We start from the raw sequence: 19,309 nt of genomic DNA, 5'->3' as shown, positions 1-19,309 counted from the left end.
GTTGGTGTGGATGGGTACAGCTTGCTCAGGAAGGATAGACAGGAGAAAAAGGGAGGAGGTGTTGCCTTATATATTAAAAATGTACACACTTGGACTGAGGTGGAGATGGACATAGGAGACGGAAGTGTTGAGAGTCTCTGGGGTTGGCTAAAAGGGGTAAAAAAACCCAAGGGTGATGTCATGCTAGGAGTCTACTACAGGCCACCTAACCAGGTGGAAGAGGTGGATGAGGCTTTTTTTAAACAACTAACAAAATCATCCAAAGCCCAAGATTTGGTGGATGGGGGACTTCAACTATCCAAATATATGTTGAGAAAATAACACAGTGGGGCACAGACTATCCAACAAATTCTTGGACTGCATTGCAGACAATTTTTTATTTCAGAAGGTTGAAAAAGCTACTGGGGGGAAGCTGATCTAGACTTGATTTTCACAAATAGGGAGGAACTCATTGAGAATTTGAAAGTAGAAGGCAGCTTGGGTGAAAGTGATCATGAAATTATAGAGTTAGCAATTCTAAGGAAGGGTAGAAGGGAGTACAGCAAAATAGAGACAATGGATTTCAGGAAGGCGGATTTTGGTAAGCTCAGAGAGTTGATAGGTAAGGTCCCATGGGAATCAAGACTGAGGGGAAAAACAACTGAGGAGAGTTGGCAGTTTTTCAAAGGGACACTATTAAGGGCCCAAAAGCAAGCTATTCCGCTGGTTAGGAAAGATAGAAAATGTGGCAAAAGACCACCTTGGCTTAACCACAAGAACTTGCATGATCTAAAAAATAAAAAGGAGTCATATAAAAAATGGAAACTAGGACAGATTACGAAAGCTGAATATAGGCAAACAACACGAATGCAGGGGCAAGATTAGAAAGGCAAAGGCACATAATGAGCTCAAACTAGCTACAGGAATAAAGGGAAACAAGAAGACTTTTTATCAATACATTAGAAGCAAGAGGAAGACCAAAGACAGGGTAGGCCCACTGCTCAGTGAAGAGGGAGAAACAGTAACAGGAAACTTAGAAATGGCAGAGATGCTTAATGACTTCTTTGTTTTGGTCTTCACCGAGAAGTCTGAAGGAATGCCTAACATAGTGAATGCTAATGGGAAGGGGGTAGGTTTAGCAGATAAAATAAAAAAAGAACAAGTTAAAAATCACTTAGAAAAGTTAGATGCCTGCAAGTCACCAGGGCCTGATGAAATGCATCCTAGAATACTCAAGGAGCTAATAGAGAAGGTATCTGAGCCTCTAGCTCTTATCTTTGGAAAATCATGGGAGGCGGGAGAGATTCCAGAAGACTGGAAAAGGGCAAATATAGTACCCATCTATAAAAAGGGAAATAAAAACAACCCAGGAAACTACAGACCAGTTAGTTTAACTTCTGTGCCAGGGAAGATAATGGAGCAAGTAATTAAGGGAATCATCTGGAAACACTTGGAAGGTGGTAAGGTGATAGGGAATAACCACACATATTTGTAAAGAACAAATCGTGTCAAACCAATCTGATAGCTTTCTTTGATAGGATAACGAGTCTTGTGGATAAGGGAGAAGCTGTGGATGTGGTATACCTAGACTTTAGTAAGGCATTTGATATGGTCTCGCATGATATTCTTATCGATAAACTAGGCAAATACAACTTAGATGGGGCTACTATAAGGTGGGTGCATAACTGGCTGGATCACCGTACTCAGAGAGTTGTTATTAGTGGTTCCCAATCCTGCTGGAAAGGCATAACAAGTGGGGTTCGGCAGGGGTCTGTTTTGGGACCGGCTCTGTTCAATATCTTCATCAACGACTTAGATATTGGCATAGAAAGTACGCTTATTAAGTTTGCAGATGATACCAAACTGGGAGGGATTGCAACTGCTTTGGAGGACAGGGTCATAATTCAAAATGATCTGGACAAATTGGAGAAATTGTCCGAGGTAAACAGGATGAAGTTTAACAAAGACAAATGCAAAGTGCTCCACTTAGGAAGGAAAAATCGGTTTCACACATATAGAATGGGAAGAGACTGTCTAGGAAGGAGTACAGCAGGAAAGGATCTAGGGACCACAAGCTAAATATGAGTCAACAGTGTGATGCTGTTACAAAAAAAGCAAACATGATTCTGGGATGTATTAACAGATGTGTTGTGAGCAAGACACGAGAAGTCATTCTTCCACTCTACTCTGCGCTGGTTAGGCCTCAATTGTGTCCAGTTCTGGGCACCGCATTTCAAGAAAGATGTGGAGAAATTGGAGAGGGTCAAGAGAAGAGCAACAAGAATGATTAAAGGTCTTGAGAACATGACCTATGAAGAGAAGACTGAGAGGGGACATGATAGCAGTTTTCAGGTATCTAAAAGGATGTCATAAGGAGGAGGGAGAAAACTTGTTCACCTTAGCCTCTAAGGATAGAACAAGAAGCAAAAAAGGGAGGTTTAGGTTGGACATTAGGAAAAAGTTCCTAACTGTCAGGGTGTTAAACACTGGAATAAATTGCCTAGGGAGGTTGTGGAATCTCCATCTCTGGAGATATTTAAGAGTAGGTTAGATAAATGTCTATCAGAGATGGTCTAGACAGTATTTGGTCCTGCCATGAGGGCAGGGGACTGGACTCGATGACCTCTCAAGGTCCCTTCCAGTCCTAGAATCTATGAATCTATGAATCTATGCACTTCTACAGATTAGGGACCAAATGGGTAGGCAGGAGTTCTGCAGAAAAGGACCTAGGGGTTACAGTGAATGAGAAGCTGGATATGAGTTGACAGTGTGCCCTTGTTGCCCAGAAGGCTAATGGCATTTTGGGCTGTATAAGTAGGGGCATTGCCAGCAGATCGAGGGATGTGATCAGTCCCCTCTATTCAACATTGATGAGGCCTCATCTGGAGTACTGTGTCCAGTTTTGGGCCCCACGCTACAAGAAGGATGTGTAAACATTTGAAAGAGTCCAATGGAGGGCAACAAAAATGATTAGGGGCTGGAGCACATGACTTATGAGGAGAGGCTGAGGGAATTGGGATTGTTTAATCTGCAGAAGAGAAGAATGAGGGGGGATTTGATAGCTGCGTTCAACTACCTGAAAGGGGGTTCCAAAGAGGATGGATGTAGACTGTTCTCAGTGGTAGCAGATGACAGAACAAGGAGTAATGGTGGGGGAGGTTTAGGTTGGATATTAGGAAAAACATTTTCACTAGGAGGGTGGTGAAGCAGTGGAATGGGTTACCTAAGGAGATGACAGAATCTCCTTTCTTAGAGGTTTTTAAGGTCAGGCTTGACAAAGCCCTTGCTGGGATGATTTAGTTGGGGGTTGGTTCTGCTTTGAGCAGGAGGTTGGACTAGATGACCTCCTGAGGTCCCTTCCAACCCTGATATTCTATGAAGGCGAAGTACATTATATCACACAGTTCTCTTCCAAGTTTTTAGTGAAAATGTTAAATATCATAGGGCTGTCATGGAAAAAGTCACCCACGCATTGATTTTAGTTCACAGACTCAAGCCTGAGACCAGTTTATTGCAATACATACCAACGCGTTGGGGTAACAGTCCAAAAACTACCACCCCCGAGCACAGCGCGCAGGCTGCCTTTTATTCTTACAAACCGCAAACATAGTACAAATTATACATCATTTACTTGAAATAAGAGTTGGGGTCCGTCCCCCTTGCCCGGTACCTTCCTTATCAATTTTCCGAGAATTGGGTGCATATTGGGTGGTGGGCTTCTTGGTGGTTTCCGATATGGGCAGTACTTGGCACCAGTTGGGGTGTATTCTCGGCAGGGTGCATATTATTTTTCCGGGGTTTTACTGTTTTAGGGCATAGGGGTTTATTACAGGATGCCTAAAGAAGATATATGATTGGCTAGCTTTGCAGTTAGCTGGAATCACAGGAGAAGTTGGCCTTTTGCTAGAAGCAATTTCTTCATACAAGCGGTTATTACATTTCATAAACAAGCGGTTATTATGTTACTGAGGCCTTCCGCACTATTCCTTCTCCCTCCCTCCTCTAGTCATAACCCTTAACCGAATTTGGCAGGAGACTGTGTAGCTTAGTCTTGTTCAGGCCTTAACCTATAAAGGCCCCTGTAAGGGCCATTATACCTAGCCCCTGCTGGAGGGCCTGCGTTCGGGCCTTGGCCATCATCTTGCTTGACATAAGGGAGGCCTGCCAGGCCTATTCCTTCACAGGGCAAAGAACTGATTAATGTGGGACCCCACTAGAAACACTCCCATTTGATGATGACTTCCCATTTATAATTACCAATCAGTTAGCCAGTTTTTAATCCATTTAATGTGTGCCACATTAAAACACTAGAAAGATATAAAATTAATCAAAATGTTGTGTGGTACCAAGTCAAATGCCTTACAGAAGTCCAAGGCCTTGTCTACACTTGTGGTGCCATGTAGATTATGTGTAGCTACATGCCCCAATGAAAGGCAGGTGCATTCCCATTGTAATTCACATTCACAGTGAAAAGCCCTGGCAGGGGAGGTACAGCAGGAAAAATCTCTGGTAGCGGGGAGCTGCCAGAATCTTTCCCTACTGCCTCCTCTACACCACTTTCCCCCTGCCAGAAACTTTACCCACTGCTGATGCCTTTCATTGTGGTGGGGGAAAAGTCCAATAGCAATAAGGCAGGGGGACACTGTATCACTAAAAATAGCAGTGTAGACATGGGAGGCGCTGCTAGGGTGTTTAGAGAGCTGTGTCGGGTATATACTCTAAGGTTCTGGTATGTATATCCTCTGCTTGCTTAAGCAGTGCCTCACTGTCTACACTGCTATTTATACCTATGCCAGCTGGACATGCAGTGTTTGTGCTCACACACCATCATAAGTAAGGACATATCTAAAGTATATTACATCAGCACTGATACCTTTTTATGATGTGATTACAAGTTTGATTGATAAAGGTTTCAAGTTAGTGTGACAGGATCTATTTACCATAAACCTGTTGGTTTGGCATTAACTGTATTACCCTCCTTTAATTCTTTAATGATCAAGTCCCATATCTGCTGCTTCAATATTTTGTCTGGGATCAATGTCAGACTGACAGGCATATAATAACCCAGGTCGCCTAGTTTACCCTTTTAAAAATATTGGCACAACATTAGCTTTCTTCCAGCCTTCTTTAACTTCCCCACTGTTCCAAGAATGATTGAAAATAAACATTAATGGTTCAGAGAGCTTCTGGACTAGCCCTTCTAAAACTCAAATGCAACTTCTCCAGATCTGCTGATTTCAAAATGACTAACTTTAGCAGCTGCTATTTAACATCCTCCTGAGCTATTATTGAAATGGAAATATTTCTTCTTCATCATCATCTAATATAAATAGATCATCTGGCTTCTTCCCAAATACACACCAAAATATTTATTGTACATTTCTGTCTTTTTTTTAAAATTATGATTGATATTTTACCATTTCCATCTAGTAATGGACCAACACCATTGTTAAGATTCCTTTTGTTCCTAATATACATTTCTAGATTCAAAAGCCTGAAGGGATCACTATGATTATCTAGTTTGACCTCCTGTATAACACAGGCCATAGAACTTCCCCCAAATAACTCCTGTTTGATTTTTTTTAAGAAGCTCCTTATTTACCTTAGCTCTACTGTCTATTGATTTCAAATGTCATTAAATCTTTTGAAAAAAAAAAATGGAAAAAGTCAACAGGGTTTTTTGTATGTGAATTTTTCCATTGTTGTAAAAGGCCATTTTTGTTGGGGGAAGAAAAACAAAAACACCTCTTCATTCAAAGTCTTTTGACCAGTTCTATTAATTTCCATTCCACAAAGGATGGAGAGGACCACTGAATTCTTATCTACATCACTATAAGGTGAGTGAATGACTGGTTGACTACTCAAAGACTTGTAATCAACAGTTCATTATCAAAATGGGAGGTTGTATCAAGAGGGGTCCTGCAGGGGTCTGTCCTGGATCTGGTACTATTCAATATCTTAATTACAACTTGGATTATGGAGTACAGCTACACTTACAAAATATGTGGATGATACCAGGCTAGGAGGAGTTGCAAGCTCTTTTGGAGGACAGGATTAGAATTCAAAATGATCTAAATAAATTGGAGACAGTCTGCAAACAGTAAGATAAAATTCAATAAAGATAAGTTCAAAGTACTACTCTTAGGAAGGAAAAATCAAATGCACAAATACAAAATGGGTAATAATTGGCTAGGCAGTGGTACTGTAGAAAAGGAGCTGGGGATTACAGTAGAACACAAATTGAATGAGTCAACAATGTGATGCAGTTGTGAAAAGGCTAATATCATTCTGGGGTGTACTAACAGTAATGTCATGTGTAAGACACGGAAGGTATCTGTTCTGCTCTACTTGGAACTGGTGAGGCCTCAGATGGAGTACTGTGATCAGTTTGGGGAGCCACACTTTAAAAAAGATATGGACAAATTGGAGAAGAGCAACGAAAACATGACCTAAGAGGAAAGAAAGAATTGAAGAGAAGGCTGGGGCTGGACATAACAGTCTTCAAATATGTAAAAGGTTGTTTTAAAGAGGACCATGATCAATTGTTCTCCATGTCCAAGAATTAATTGGCTTAATTTGCACCAAGGCAGATTTATGTTAGATATTTGGAAAACTTTCTAACTTCAAGGATAATAAAGTACTGGAAGAGGTTAGCGAGGGAGTTTGTGGAATCCCTGTCGTTGGAGGTTTTAAGAACAGGTGATGCAAATACCTGTCTGGAATGGTCTAGGCGTATTTAATGCTGCCTCAGTGCAGGGGGATGTACTAGATGACCTTGTGTAGTCCCTTCCAGTCCTATATTTCTTAGATTCTATCATTACTTCATAGAGAAAATAAAGAGCAAGCATTCCAGCTGCCATGCCAAGGTAATACCCAGGGCAAGGGGACAAACACAAGGAATGATTCCTGCCCTTTTTACAGTCATTACAGAGAATAATCACAAAGTTCTACCCTTACCTAGCACCTCACACCTAAGAGAACAAAACTTCTCACACACCCACTGAGACTTTTCTCAGTACTGATCTACACTAGGAAATTGGATTGATATATTGCTCAGTGATATGAAAAATCCACATCCCAAGAGACCAAGTTAAACCAACCTAATCCATGGTGTAGACAGCACTACTGCCTTTTAGGGAGGTAGAATACCTATGCTGATGGGGGAAGCCTTTCTATCAGAGTAGGTAGTGTCTTCACTGAAGTGCTTCAGCAGCACAGCTGGAGCAGTGCAGCTGTGCTATTCCAGTGTTTTAAGTGTAGACAATCCCTCGGTGACTTTTCTCTTTTCATTGCATGAGTCTTCTATCTTCTCATCCTCATCATTCCCTGCTTATCCCCCATTGTTCAGCCCTCAAGGAACCTACTTTTATTCTTGTCTTTGTCTCATGTCATCATGGCTCATCTCAAAATCCTCATTGCCTCATTCTAGTATCTATTATGAGTTCACTATGCTTTGTGAAATAACAACTGATAGCCATTCTTGCTTCTGCTAATGAGCTGAACAATGAAACCTATTTATGCAAATCAAGTCAGTTATTTTCATTTTGAAATATTTGTAACCAACCCATTTAAAAATTGATAGCTTTAAAAAAATCAAAAACATTATTCAAATCGTTATTGAAACTTTTCATTTACCAACAAAAAAAGTCAATGCTACAACAAAAAAATCTTTTCATGTCAAAAAATTTGACCAACTCTACTAATGTTCTGTGCTGATGCTGCATTATTGCAGAAAAACCCCTGTAGCTGTGCATGGAGTATGAATAGCAGATTTTTGTGTACTGTGGGATAGGCCTCCCAAGCACACCAGACGTAACAGTATATGGCCTATGGCACCCCAAAATGCCACCCACCAGCAACAGGTGGGGAAAACTGATGAGGCCAGCAGTGAAAAGGGGACAGTCCCTGTAGCAAGGGAGGGAGACACTTGCTAAGGGAAAATAGGTAGCTCCTCCCCCCTGGGAGTCTCTGGCACCCTCTCAGCTGGGAAAGAGGGATGCTGACTGGCTAGCACTCATTATCCCAATAGGAGGTCTTCCCCAAAATCAGAATTTGCTCATCAATAAGTGGATACCTGACTTTTCACTGAGTTTCTAGCAAACAATTTATCCAATCATCTTAACTATAACCTAAAAATATATAAAAAGTTAACACTTAGTCAATGAATCAGCAACTCAAGTCAAAACTTGATGCAACAGAGAATTGGAACATAATTAAATCTTGCACAGCTACATTCTGTTTCTGCATCATTTTCTTCTTTGCAAATGAAGTATGAATGTGTCATGTGATTGCACCAGAAGGAATATAGATTACTGTGGTAGCAAATGTGGCATTCTGATGGGCAAGATTGGATTCCCTTTTAGTTTTCACCTAATATTTTATAGACACAATTCTGTGTCTAGAATTGCAAGTACAAGCCACACCCCTGACTTGGGAGAATTTGAAGTCAGTTACTCATTTTCTATCAGTTCAAATGCACATGTATACAAGATTATCATTTATCTGTAGTGACATCCTAAATATAGCAAACAGTGTCGCTACACTTCAAAAATGAGTATGAAAGTAAATGTCTGAAACCCAACTGAAGCAGCAGAAGTGTTAAAAACAGAATGTGATAAGAGGATATTGGAAAAAAGCAAAATTAACAGTAGTAGGGGTTAGCATCTTCAGTACATAGTGCCTCAACCAAAACACTAACTACTCACAGACTAATACAAGTGACATGGAAAAAAAAGGAAGGAAGGTCAAAGTTTCTCCCTTGCCTACAGTTCCTAAAATAGCCTTGGTCACATTTCTTACCACTGTCCTGATTTCTTGGAAAAATGAAGCAGCACTGAAATTAAAGTTACATATTCCTAGCTGAATGATCAGATGCACTTCACTAATATTTTTTAAAAGAACAGAAAACTTATAAATGTACATTATTATATTCATCAATGAATTGTAATATTTCCAATATGATTATCTTTCCAGCATCAAATGTAAAGTTGCGCAAGCCTCCTTTGTGTAGTTTTTGGAAATATTTTTTTTCTGGGTAGTAGGGAGCCTTATTGTAATTGTTCATATTATGCCACTGGCTGTTATAAGCAGCTGGAGAGCATACTGTGCAATCCATTTTGATTTCTCCTTCACTGTCATCCCTGATGTGTGTTTGAAATAGTTAATTATTAATGAGTGCTACCACGTTTTAAAGTTCTGTTTTCTCCCCCACTCATATTTTCAGGGTTTCACTTTTCTATGGGCCAGATTCAGTCTCCAGCAGTGGTAAGTTTGTGTCCACTTTCCACTGTTGTGAACTCCCCCTCAAACTGACTTTTCTAACTCTGAGGTTTTGGCTGAAGACTATTTAATAGGCTGAAATATTAGTGGCATGTAGAAAACATACAACTTTTATATTTTCTTCACAAAACATGCCCAAAACACCAACTTCCAGCTATTCCATTGCCTATGAAAAATTAGCACATCAATGAAGAGCATCTGACTGAAGCTGAACCCAGGCAAGATATAGGTGATGCTGGTGAGAAGAGATAGGTGATTCAAAGAACAAGTCAGCACACATTTCCATTTGTCACTGATGGTATCAATTTATGGATAATCTGATGCAATATTTCTGAACTACATAAGAACATAAGAATGGCCATACTGGGTCAGACCAATGATCCATTTAGCCCAGTATCCTAACTTTCCACAGTGGCTGGGCCAGATACTTCAAAGGGAATGAATAAAAGAGGGCAATTATTGAGCGATCCATCCCCTATCGTCCAGTCCTAGCACCTGGTAACATCCAGAGCATGGGGTTACATCCCTCATTATCTTGACTAATAGCCATTGATGGACCTATCTTCCATGAATTTCTTCAATTCTTTTTTGAACCCAGTTATACTTTTGGCCTTCACAACATCCCCTGGCAACTAATTCCACAGGTTGACTGTGTGTTGTGTGAAGAAGTACTTCCTTTTGTTTATTTTAAACCTGATGCCTATTCATTTCATTTGGTCATCCCTGGTTCTGTTATATGAAAAGATAAATAACACTTTCTTATTCACTTTCTCCACACCATTCATGATTTTATAGGCCTCTTATCATATCCCACCTTAGTCTCTCTTTTCCAATCTGAATAGTCCCAGTGTTTTAAATCTCTCATCATGTGGAAGCTATTCCACACTCCTAATTATTTTTGTTGCCCTTCTCTGTACCTTTTCTAATTCTAAAACAATTCTTTTGAGATGGGGTGACCAGAACTGCATGCAGTATTCAAGATGTGGGCGTATTGTGCATTTATATAGTGGCATTATGATATTTTCTGTCTTATTATCTATCCCTTTCCTAATGGTTCCTAACATTCTGTTAGCTTTTCTGACTGCTACTGTACATAGAGTGGACGTTTTCAGAGAACAATCCATAATGAATCCAGGATTTCTTTCTTGACTGGTAACAGCTAATTAAGACCCCATCATTTTGTGTTTATAGTTGGGATTATGTTTTCCAATGACTATACTTTTTTTTTGCATATCAACATTGAATTTCATACCCAGTCACTAGTTTAGTGAGATCCCTTTGTAACTTTTCACAGTCAGCTTTGGACTTAACTATCTTGAGTAATTTTGTATCATCTGCAAACTTTGCCACCTCATTGTCTATCCCTTTTCCCAGATCATTTATGAATATGATGAACAGCACTGGTCCCAGTAGAGATCCTTGGGGGACACCACTATTTACCTCTCTCCACTGTTAAAACTGACAATTTATTCCTACTCTTTGTTTCCTATCCTATAACCAATTACTGATTCATGAGAGGACCCTCTCTCTTATCCCATGACTGCTTACTTTGCTTAAGAGCCTTTGGTGAGGGACCTTGTCAAAGACTTTCTGAAAGTCAAGAACACTATATCCACTGGATCACTCATGTCCACATGTTTGTTGACTCCCTCAAAGAATTCTAATAGAGTGGTTAGGCATTATTTCCCTTTACAAAAATTATGATGACTCTTCCCCAACATATCATTGTGACACTACACCCCATATTTGTCAGTGATATTATTATGATACGATTATGGCATAATTATGATGCACTTTGTACAAGATGGGTCATGTAAGATGTCAATGGAAAAGTTATGATTTGCTGCATATGATTATCCTATTTGTGTGCATGTATCATTTTTGTATTTGAAGTTATGAATGTTGACTAGGTACCTGTATTTAAAATGTGCTTACTCTGGAAAACACCCACAGCTAGCCTTTCAGGTACAACAATGAAAAAGCCAGATAGTGCTAATGGCTCATCAACAGACAATGGGCAATGGACAAGTTTAGCCTTCCTGTAATGTTTCAGCCACCCTGTAAGTAATGGCTGTTATGACTCAGCAAGGGCATGTGACCAGACCACATGATAGTGGACTCCATTTTGTGTACCTGTATTTTTCTACAAACTGAGGGTGGGGTGGGGTAGGGAAATGAGTTTGGAACAACGGGTTCCTGCCACATGTTAGCTATATAAGGGCCTCCCTCCACACACAAGAGAACTCCTGGAAACACCTGAGGAACAAAGACTGAACTGGGGGAAGTGCTGGTCCCAGGCTAAACGGATTTCTAGCCTGTGTATGGAAACCTGGTGGACTGCTTGTATCATCAGCCAACGTGAGAAATAGATTGGATATGAATTAACAATCTAGTATTTTAGGCTTAGTTTGCAGTTTTGTTTATTTGCTAGGTAATGCACTTTGATCTGTTTGCTATCACTTATAATCACTTAAAATCTTTTGGAGTTAATAAACTTATTTTTTGCTTTATCTGAACCAGTGTGCCTTTGAGTGAAGTATCTGGGGAAAAATCTCAGCTTGGTTAACACAGACTTGTTGCATATCTTTCCTACATCGAGGGGAGAGCAAACTATTTATGATCTTACATTGTATAGATCCCTGTGCAGTGCAAGACGGTATAATTTTGGGTTTATACTCCAGCGGGGGTGCAAGCCTGGAGAGCTGGGAAATTGACTGGTGTCTGCTGTTTGCACTCAGGTAGCTCAATTTGGGTAAGTGGCGCCAGCTGCTGTCATGTTGGGTGATAACAGGGCTGGGTGAGGGTGGCTGTGTCTCCCACCAAGGAGTGTGAAAAAGGGCCAGCTCAGCTGGGTGATTAGAAGAGCGAAGTGGTTCCCAGGTTTTCCAGACTGCACCCCAGGGGTGACAACCCATCACAATCATATTAATCTATGTGTCTGATAATTCTGTTCTTTACTATAGTTTCAGCCAATTTGCCTGGTACTGAAGTTAGGCTTACTGGTCTGTAATTGCCAGGATTGCTTCTGGACCCTTTTTTAAAATTCTGTGTTACATTAGCTGTTCACCGGTCATCTGGTACAGAGGCTGATTTAAGCGATCTATTACAAACCACAGTTAGTAGTTCTGCACTTTCATATTTGCTTTCCTTCAGAACTCTTGGGTGAATATCACCTGGTACTGGTGACTTATTGCTGTTTAATTTATCAATTTGTTCCAAAACCTCCTCTGTCAACACCTCAGTCTGGGACAGTTCCTCAGATTTGTCACCTCAATGTGGGAATCTCCTTCATATCCTCTGCAGTGAAGACCAATTGAAAGAATTCATTTTGTTTCTCTGCCTTGTCTTGCTTTAGAGTTTCTCTAGTACCTTAATTGTCTAGTGGTCCCACTGATTGGTTGGCAGGTTTCCTGCTTCTGACATAATTAAAATTATTTGTGTTGTTAGTTTTTGTGTCTTTTGCTAGTTGTTCTTCAAATGTTTTTTGGCCTGCCTACTTTTACGCTTAACTACCCAGAATTTATGTTCCTTTCTATTTTCCTCAGTAGGAATTGACTTTCAATTTTTAAAAGATGTCTTTTTGTTTCTAACCACGTCTTTTACTTGGTTTAGCCAAGGTGACTTTTTTTGGTCCTCTTACTATTTTTATTTGGGGGAATACATAGAGTTTGAGCCTCAATTAATGTGTTTTTAACAAGTTTCCATTCACCTTGCAGTCATTTCACTCTTATGACTGCTCCTTTTAATTCCCATTTAGCTGGCTTCCTAATTTTTGTGTAGTTCTCCTTTTTAAAGTTTAAAGCTACTGTGGTTGGTTTTCCTCCTTAAAACAATGTTAAATTTACTTACATTATGATCACTATTACTGAGCAGGTCAGCTACATTCATCTCTTGGACCAGATCCTTTGTGCCCCTTAGGCCTAAATCAAGAATTTTTTCTCCCCTTGTGGGTTCCACGACTAGCTGTTCCAAGAAGCAGTCATTAATGGTGTCTAGAAATTTTATCTTTACATCCCATCCTGAGGTGACATGTTCCCAATCAATATGGGGATAGTTGAAATCCTCCATTATTATTAGGTTGTCTGTTTTTGTAGCCTCTCTATTCTCCCTGAGCATATCACAATCACCATTCTAGTCAGGAGGTCAGTAGCACATTCCTACTGCTATAGTCAAACATAGAATTTCTATCTATAGAGATTCTATGGTACTGTTTGATTCATTTAGGATTTTTACTATATTTAACTTCTTCCTGCTCTTCATTCCAGGACAGCTTACAGCAGGAAGTGGGGGAAGGGTCTTGACAGCTCTAGCTAACCAGATGTCTGGCTGGCAGGAGGGACTGGCTTCTCTTTTCTGCTCATTTTCCCTGACAATCAAGGCTCTGGCAGCAGAGCCACCTTTCACAGCACAGTTGTGATCTGTTGAGTTTTGTTCACCAGGAAAGTTTCATACTGTGCTGAGTATAGACTGTGCTGACAATATGGAAAAGAGTAATCCAGTTGTTAGAGTACTAGCTGGCAGTACTCCCTACTCCAAATGTTGAAATATTGAGTCAGGCAGCCCAAAATTATTAGATTGGCTTAAAAATATTGTTTTTCTAAATAAAATAAAACTAGGATTCTTTATATTTGTCTTCTTTTTGAAGGACTTACTTGAAGGACATTAGCACTGAGGTCATGTTTTCAAGCTTTTCTCTGCAACCCAGAGGGCTAGAAACTTGGTTTCCTATGAAAGCAGAATTTCTTTTGTAATCACAGGACTTCAAGAGCTGGGTGTTAAAACAAAGAATATCACAAGTCAAGATAAAATAGTGAGATTTAGCAACACTGACCTTGGATCCAGGAGACCCAGGATCAGTAAAGAAAGGCTGCAGGGAAGTAGCGAATCAAAGCCCATCAGGTTCAATTAAAAGGAGCTGCAAAGCCTGAGCAGATCAGTTGCTAGTGGGGACCTGGAGGGATAAGACAGAGGGCCTTTCCAGGCAAGGAGGCCTGGGAGAGGCCCGTTACAGGTGGGGAACAGACAGAGGACCCTGAGGTAAGAGTGAAGCAGAAGGTGCTACATGGGAAGTCACCCAGGGAATAGCAGTAGTAATTATTAAAGGAAGCAGCACATGACTGCTATTTGTATGGTCCCTGGTTTGGGACCCAGAGTAGTGAGTGGGCTCGGGTCCACCCACCAGCCATGGAAGAAGATGCCTAAGACCTAAGGAGGGGATTAAAAGCCCAAGAAAGGGGCTGGGAGTTTAAACAGGTCCAGGGATGGGGCTGAAGACCCTGAAGAGGGCCAAACATTCATTGAACATAGTTACCCTGGAAGGGTTGTGAAGTTAGCTGGAGAGACAGGACACCATAGAACTGCTAAAGGCAGAGTCTCCAGGGAGAAAGTCCTGGGGACACTGTTCTTGAACAGGGCAGGGACAGACTTAAAGTAAGCCCAGAAGGGGCTAAGAACTAAGCCCAGAGACAGGGCTGCAGACACCAATAAGGGCACAGCAAGTGGTAGTCCTTGCTGGACCTTTATTACCCCAGAATGGGTTCATTAGTTTCAGAGTACGTGTGACTTAGCCAGAGGTTGAAGATAACCCTGACATTGTTAACAGCTGACAGGGGATGCCAAGAGCAGAGAGAGGAAGATTGTAGGTTCACACCCAACTGACAGAGGAGCTCACAGGAAGTTAGTGCACCCGTCACAGAAGCCCACCCATAGAGCATGGCGCCCTGTAATGCAGTCAGCTGCCATTTGCTTGAAGATTGAGTCAGAAATATTTATCTTGTGTTGTTTCAGAGTATCTTCAAAGTGTTTCATCTGCCCTTTATGCTTATGGTTGTCTGAACTTAATTCAGAATATAGTATGTGTTTTGATAGATGTCTGAAGTGTTATTAAATATTACTCTTTTATTATTCTTTTTACAGTAAACTTTCATGGTTTCTTGGCCAAATATCCCAGAATCTTTTCTGTGTTATCCAAAGGTGTTGGCTAAACTCTAATGTTACAAGGGTTTTGTTTTGGATATATGAATGTCTTTGTCTTAGTAGGCCGTACTTTATTATGCACTGTATTTTTACTCTAAACTTTAGCTGACCCTAGTGTGTTATCAATAAGCTAAAGTTTAGCTGGACCATTGCATATTATTAAATAATGGATTGTGTGTCCTTTTTTACTCTAAACTGTTGACTCTAGACTCTAAACTCCGGGAAATGTCCAGATGTCCAGGAAAGAACTATTTGTAACTGATATGAGACAGGTGTTTTCTGAAATTAATAAAACAAAAATCTATGGAAAGATGCTTTTAGCTTATCAGGAATTACTTTAGTTGATTATTTCTGTCATAATGACAGATATATTTTGATAGATATCTTTTGTAACTGATAAAATAGTGAATGGTTGAACCACTGTTTTTAGCTTATCAATTATGCAAACCAGATATCTTGAAAAGAATTCCATGGTCAACAGTTTTGTTTTTTGTCTCTTTTCTGTGAATACACATAGTATATAAAGAGAAGCCTGTTGTTATAGATGTATGTGGTAATGGACAAAATGGTGTAAATGATAATGGATGCTCATAATGCTCTGTAATTGACAAAATGGACAAGAAACATGGTATAGCAGGTGGGTCTATAATCAATGTATCAGCAAAACATTATTGTATAGATTAATGTCAAAATATTAAGAGCTAATTGTGATCACAGATGGTCCTAGTAGTGATAAATTAGTTATAAATATCATCGACTTATTGATTCAAAATAAGATCAAGCACGAGAGAGGACTTTTCTTGGTTCTGAACAGCACATAAGAGGTGACTTTTACAGAGTTAGAAGTGAACTCAAGTAGGCTGCCGCACTTCTCCAGTCTCAGATTTGGTACGTATGTTTCCTTTGTGCTGTATTAAGTATTGCTTGACTGTTTTACTTAAATAAAACTTCAACTGAGCTAGTTATTTGCCATCATTACTTATTAAATCCAAACACGCAGCACAGGCATACAAATTACATAACCAGTCCATTTAAGTAGGTGTGAAAATCAATTGGGGAGCCTCAATACTGACAACCAAATTTCTCCAAAACTTCCGTGTTGGACGCCTAATCCTGCCACTTGATGCCTAGCAGTCATCACAGGTAATATCAAGCTTTTTAATGTGCCATTGATAATAGGTTCATGTTTCACACCCATAGAGCATTGTTGTGAGGACAACAGCATTATACATTTTGATTTTTGTCTGTAAACAGATTCTGTCTTGCTTCCAGATTCACTGATAAAGGCAAACATATGTGACACTTGCTTTCTTAATTCATGCATCCACTTCATGATCGATTGTCGCTTCATGTTTAACACGTTGCCAAGATAAATTAACTGCTTGTATCATGCAGGGATACCCATTCAGCAGATATGTCATCACTGATCATTGGAAGAGTTTCCAAAATGGTAGTTAGCTGTGTTAAAAATGGTTTGGCTGTTGCTGGGTCTTTCAGCTGGGCAACATTTAGATGCTTAACTGACTGGTCTTTATGCATGTTTGGCCAAATAAAAAGGGAAAGCTTTGACTGAACAAGATGGTGGTCAGTCTAGCAATCAGCTACATTTAATACCTGTGTTATACGAACATTTCACAAGTCCCTCTGTCAGACCAATACATAGTCAATCAGATGCCAATGACATGAACGAGGGTGCAACAGGTTGTTTTGTATTTGTCAGACAGCCAGAAGACAGTGTTTGTGATAAATAATTGGTGCTTAATACATGTCCTCCTCAACAAAAATAAGCTGTCATTGTTCATCGTGCTGATGCCATGTTTGCCAAGTATCCCATACCATGTAGACTCATCATGGCCAACATAAGCATTAAAGTCACATAGGCTAATCAATTTGTCTTCATGGGGGGTCAATCCGATCATTTAGTTTAGAGTAAAATTGCTCCATCCCTTCATGAGGGTTAATCATTCTCAGTGCATAGGTACTGATAGGTAAAGCATAATGCCCGCCTCTCAGGAGCAGTCAGAGCTTCATCAATCTGTCATTTATACCAATAGGTTCTCCAAATGAAAGACAAGTTTCTTTCTAATGGCAAAACTGACTCCTACATCACATGGCTTATTTTGTAGGCTTCCCTTCCAGAAGAAAATATACCTAGCCCTCTCCTCATATACTAGGGTTACCATACGTCCTCTTTTTCCCGGACATGTCCGGCTTTTCGGCAGTCAAACCCCCGTCCGGGGGGAATTGCCAAAAAGCCGAACATGTCCGGGAAAATAGCGGCTCTGCTCCTCCCCGACTCTTCGGCTCCGTTTAAGAGCCGGGCTGCCCGAGCGCTACCGGCTTCGGGCAGCCCCCGTGCCTCCAGACCCTGCGCCCCCAGCCGGGCACTTCCCCGCCCGGGCTCCGGCGGTGCAGGGTCCGGAGGCATGGGGGCTGCCCGAAGCCGGTAGCGCTCGGGCAGCCCGGCTCTTAAACAGAGCCAAAGAGTCGGGGAGGAGGAGAGCCGCCGCAGCTGGAGGCTCTTCTCCTCTTTGGCTCTGTTTAAGAGCTGGGCTGCCCGAGAGCTACTGGCTTCGGGCAGCCCCCGTGCCTCCAGACCCTGCGCCCCCAGCCGGGCACTTCCCCGCCCGGGCTCCGGCGGCGCAGGGTCCGGAGGCACGGGGGCTGCCCGAAGCCGGTAGCGTTCGGGCAGCCTGGCTCTTAAACAGAGCCGAAGAGTCGGGGAGGAGCAGAGCCGCCGCGGCTGGAGGCTCTGCTCCTCTTCGGCTCTGTTTAATAGCCGGGCTGCCCGAGCGCTACTGGCTTCGGTCAGCCCCCGTGCCTCCCGACCCTGCGCCGCCGGAGCCCGGGAGGGGAAGTGCCCGGCTGGGGGCGCAGGGTCCGGAGGCAAGGGGGCTGCCCAAAGCCCGAGCGCTACCGGCTTCACGGTTTGCCGGGCAGCCTCCAGACCCTGCGCCCCCGGCTGGGCGCTTCCCCTCCTGGGCCGGCTGGGGGCGCAGGGTCTGGGGGCTGCCCGGCAAACCCTGAAGCTGGTGGCGCTGGGGCAGCCCTTTCCCCCTGCCTGGGAGTGGGAGGGAGGAGGGGGTGGAGTTAGGGCGGGGAAGGGGCGGAGTTGGGGTGGGGCTAGGGGTGGGGAAATGGGTGGGGCCAGGGCCCGTGGAGGGTCCTCTTTTTTATTTATGAGATATGGTAACCCTATCATATACCCATCTTCAGCAAATCGGATCTTGCTCAGTGCTGCAATGTCAATGCAGTATTTTTCAAGCTCTGAAGCACCCAGAATGGTCCACCTAGTAGGATGGTTGGTTTGACTTGGATGATCAAGGAGTGTATGGACATTCTCAGTCACAACATTGAGACAAAAGGAAACATTTTTGAGGCTTATTTGAGTTTCCACCATGTGATGGGACACCCTCCATTAACTCTCATTAAGGCATTTTTTCCATCCTCCAATCATTTTGTGAAACTTCTCTGCACCCTCTTCAATTTTTCAACATCCTTTTAAAAATGTGCATACCATTTGTTGCCGTTCTCTCTCTCTCTCTCTCTCTCTCAGTTCTTTACAGCAGAAGAAAGAGAGCAGCTGCAGACCCTGCCCGGATCCTGCTGGTACCAGGACATGCTGTTCTGCTGAATGAGTTTGTCTCCTCAAAAGGTGGGCTGTCTGTCCTCTTGTCAGGACCAGACTCTGTTTTTGATTGATCTTGGCATCTGTGAAGCTTATGAAGGAATGAAACAAATCATACAAGACAGACATTAAAACAAATGGCCCTGAGGGAAATTTTTAGAGCTGTGTCCTCCAAACACTGGGATGGGTATTCAGATCTCAGCTAATGACTTAGTTGACCAGACTGTCAACATCCCTATCTCTGTATCATTGAGTAGGGGTGAGCTCCCAGCACTGGGGTGGATATGTGAGGTCAGAAGTTCTGGTTCTCCCTCTGCCATGACTGGTAGGATCTGTCTGTGATATTCTCACTGATGACATCTGCACTCATGTACACCCGGGGGCAATATCTGGAGGCAGATGGGCACTGTTGTGATATTACTCTAAATATAAGCTCAGTTGTGAAAA

This window comes from Chrysemys picta, chromosome 2 (assembly GCF_011386835.1).
Source record: "Chrysemys picta bellii isolate R12L10 chromosome 2, ASM1138683v2, whole genome shotgun sequence".
NCBI lineage: Eukaryota > Metazoa > Chordata > Testudines > Emydidae > Chrysemys > Chrysemys picta.
The sequence above is the reverse complement of the archived record's forward strand: the minus strand, read 5'-3'. Positions refer to the sequence as shown.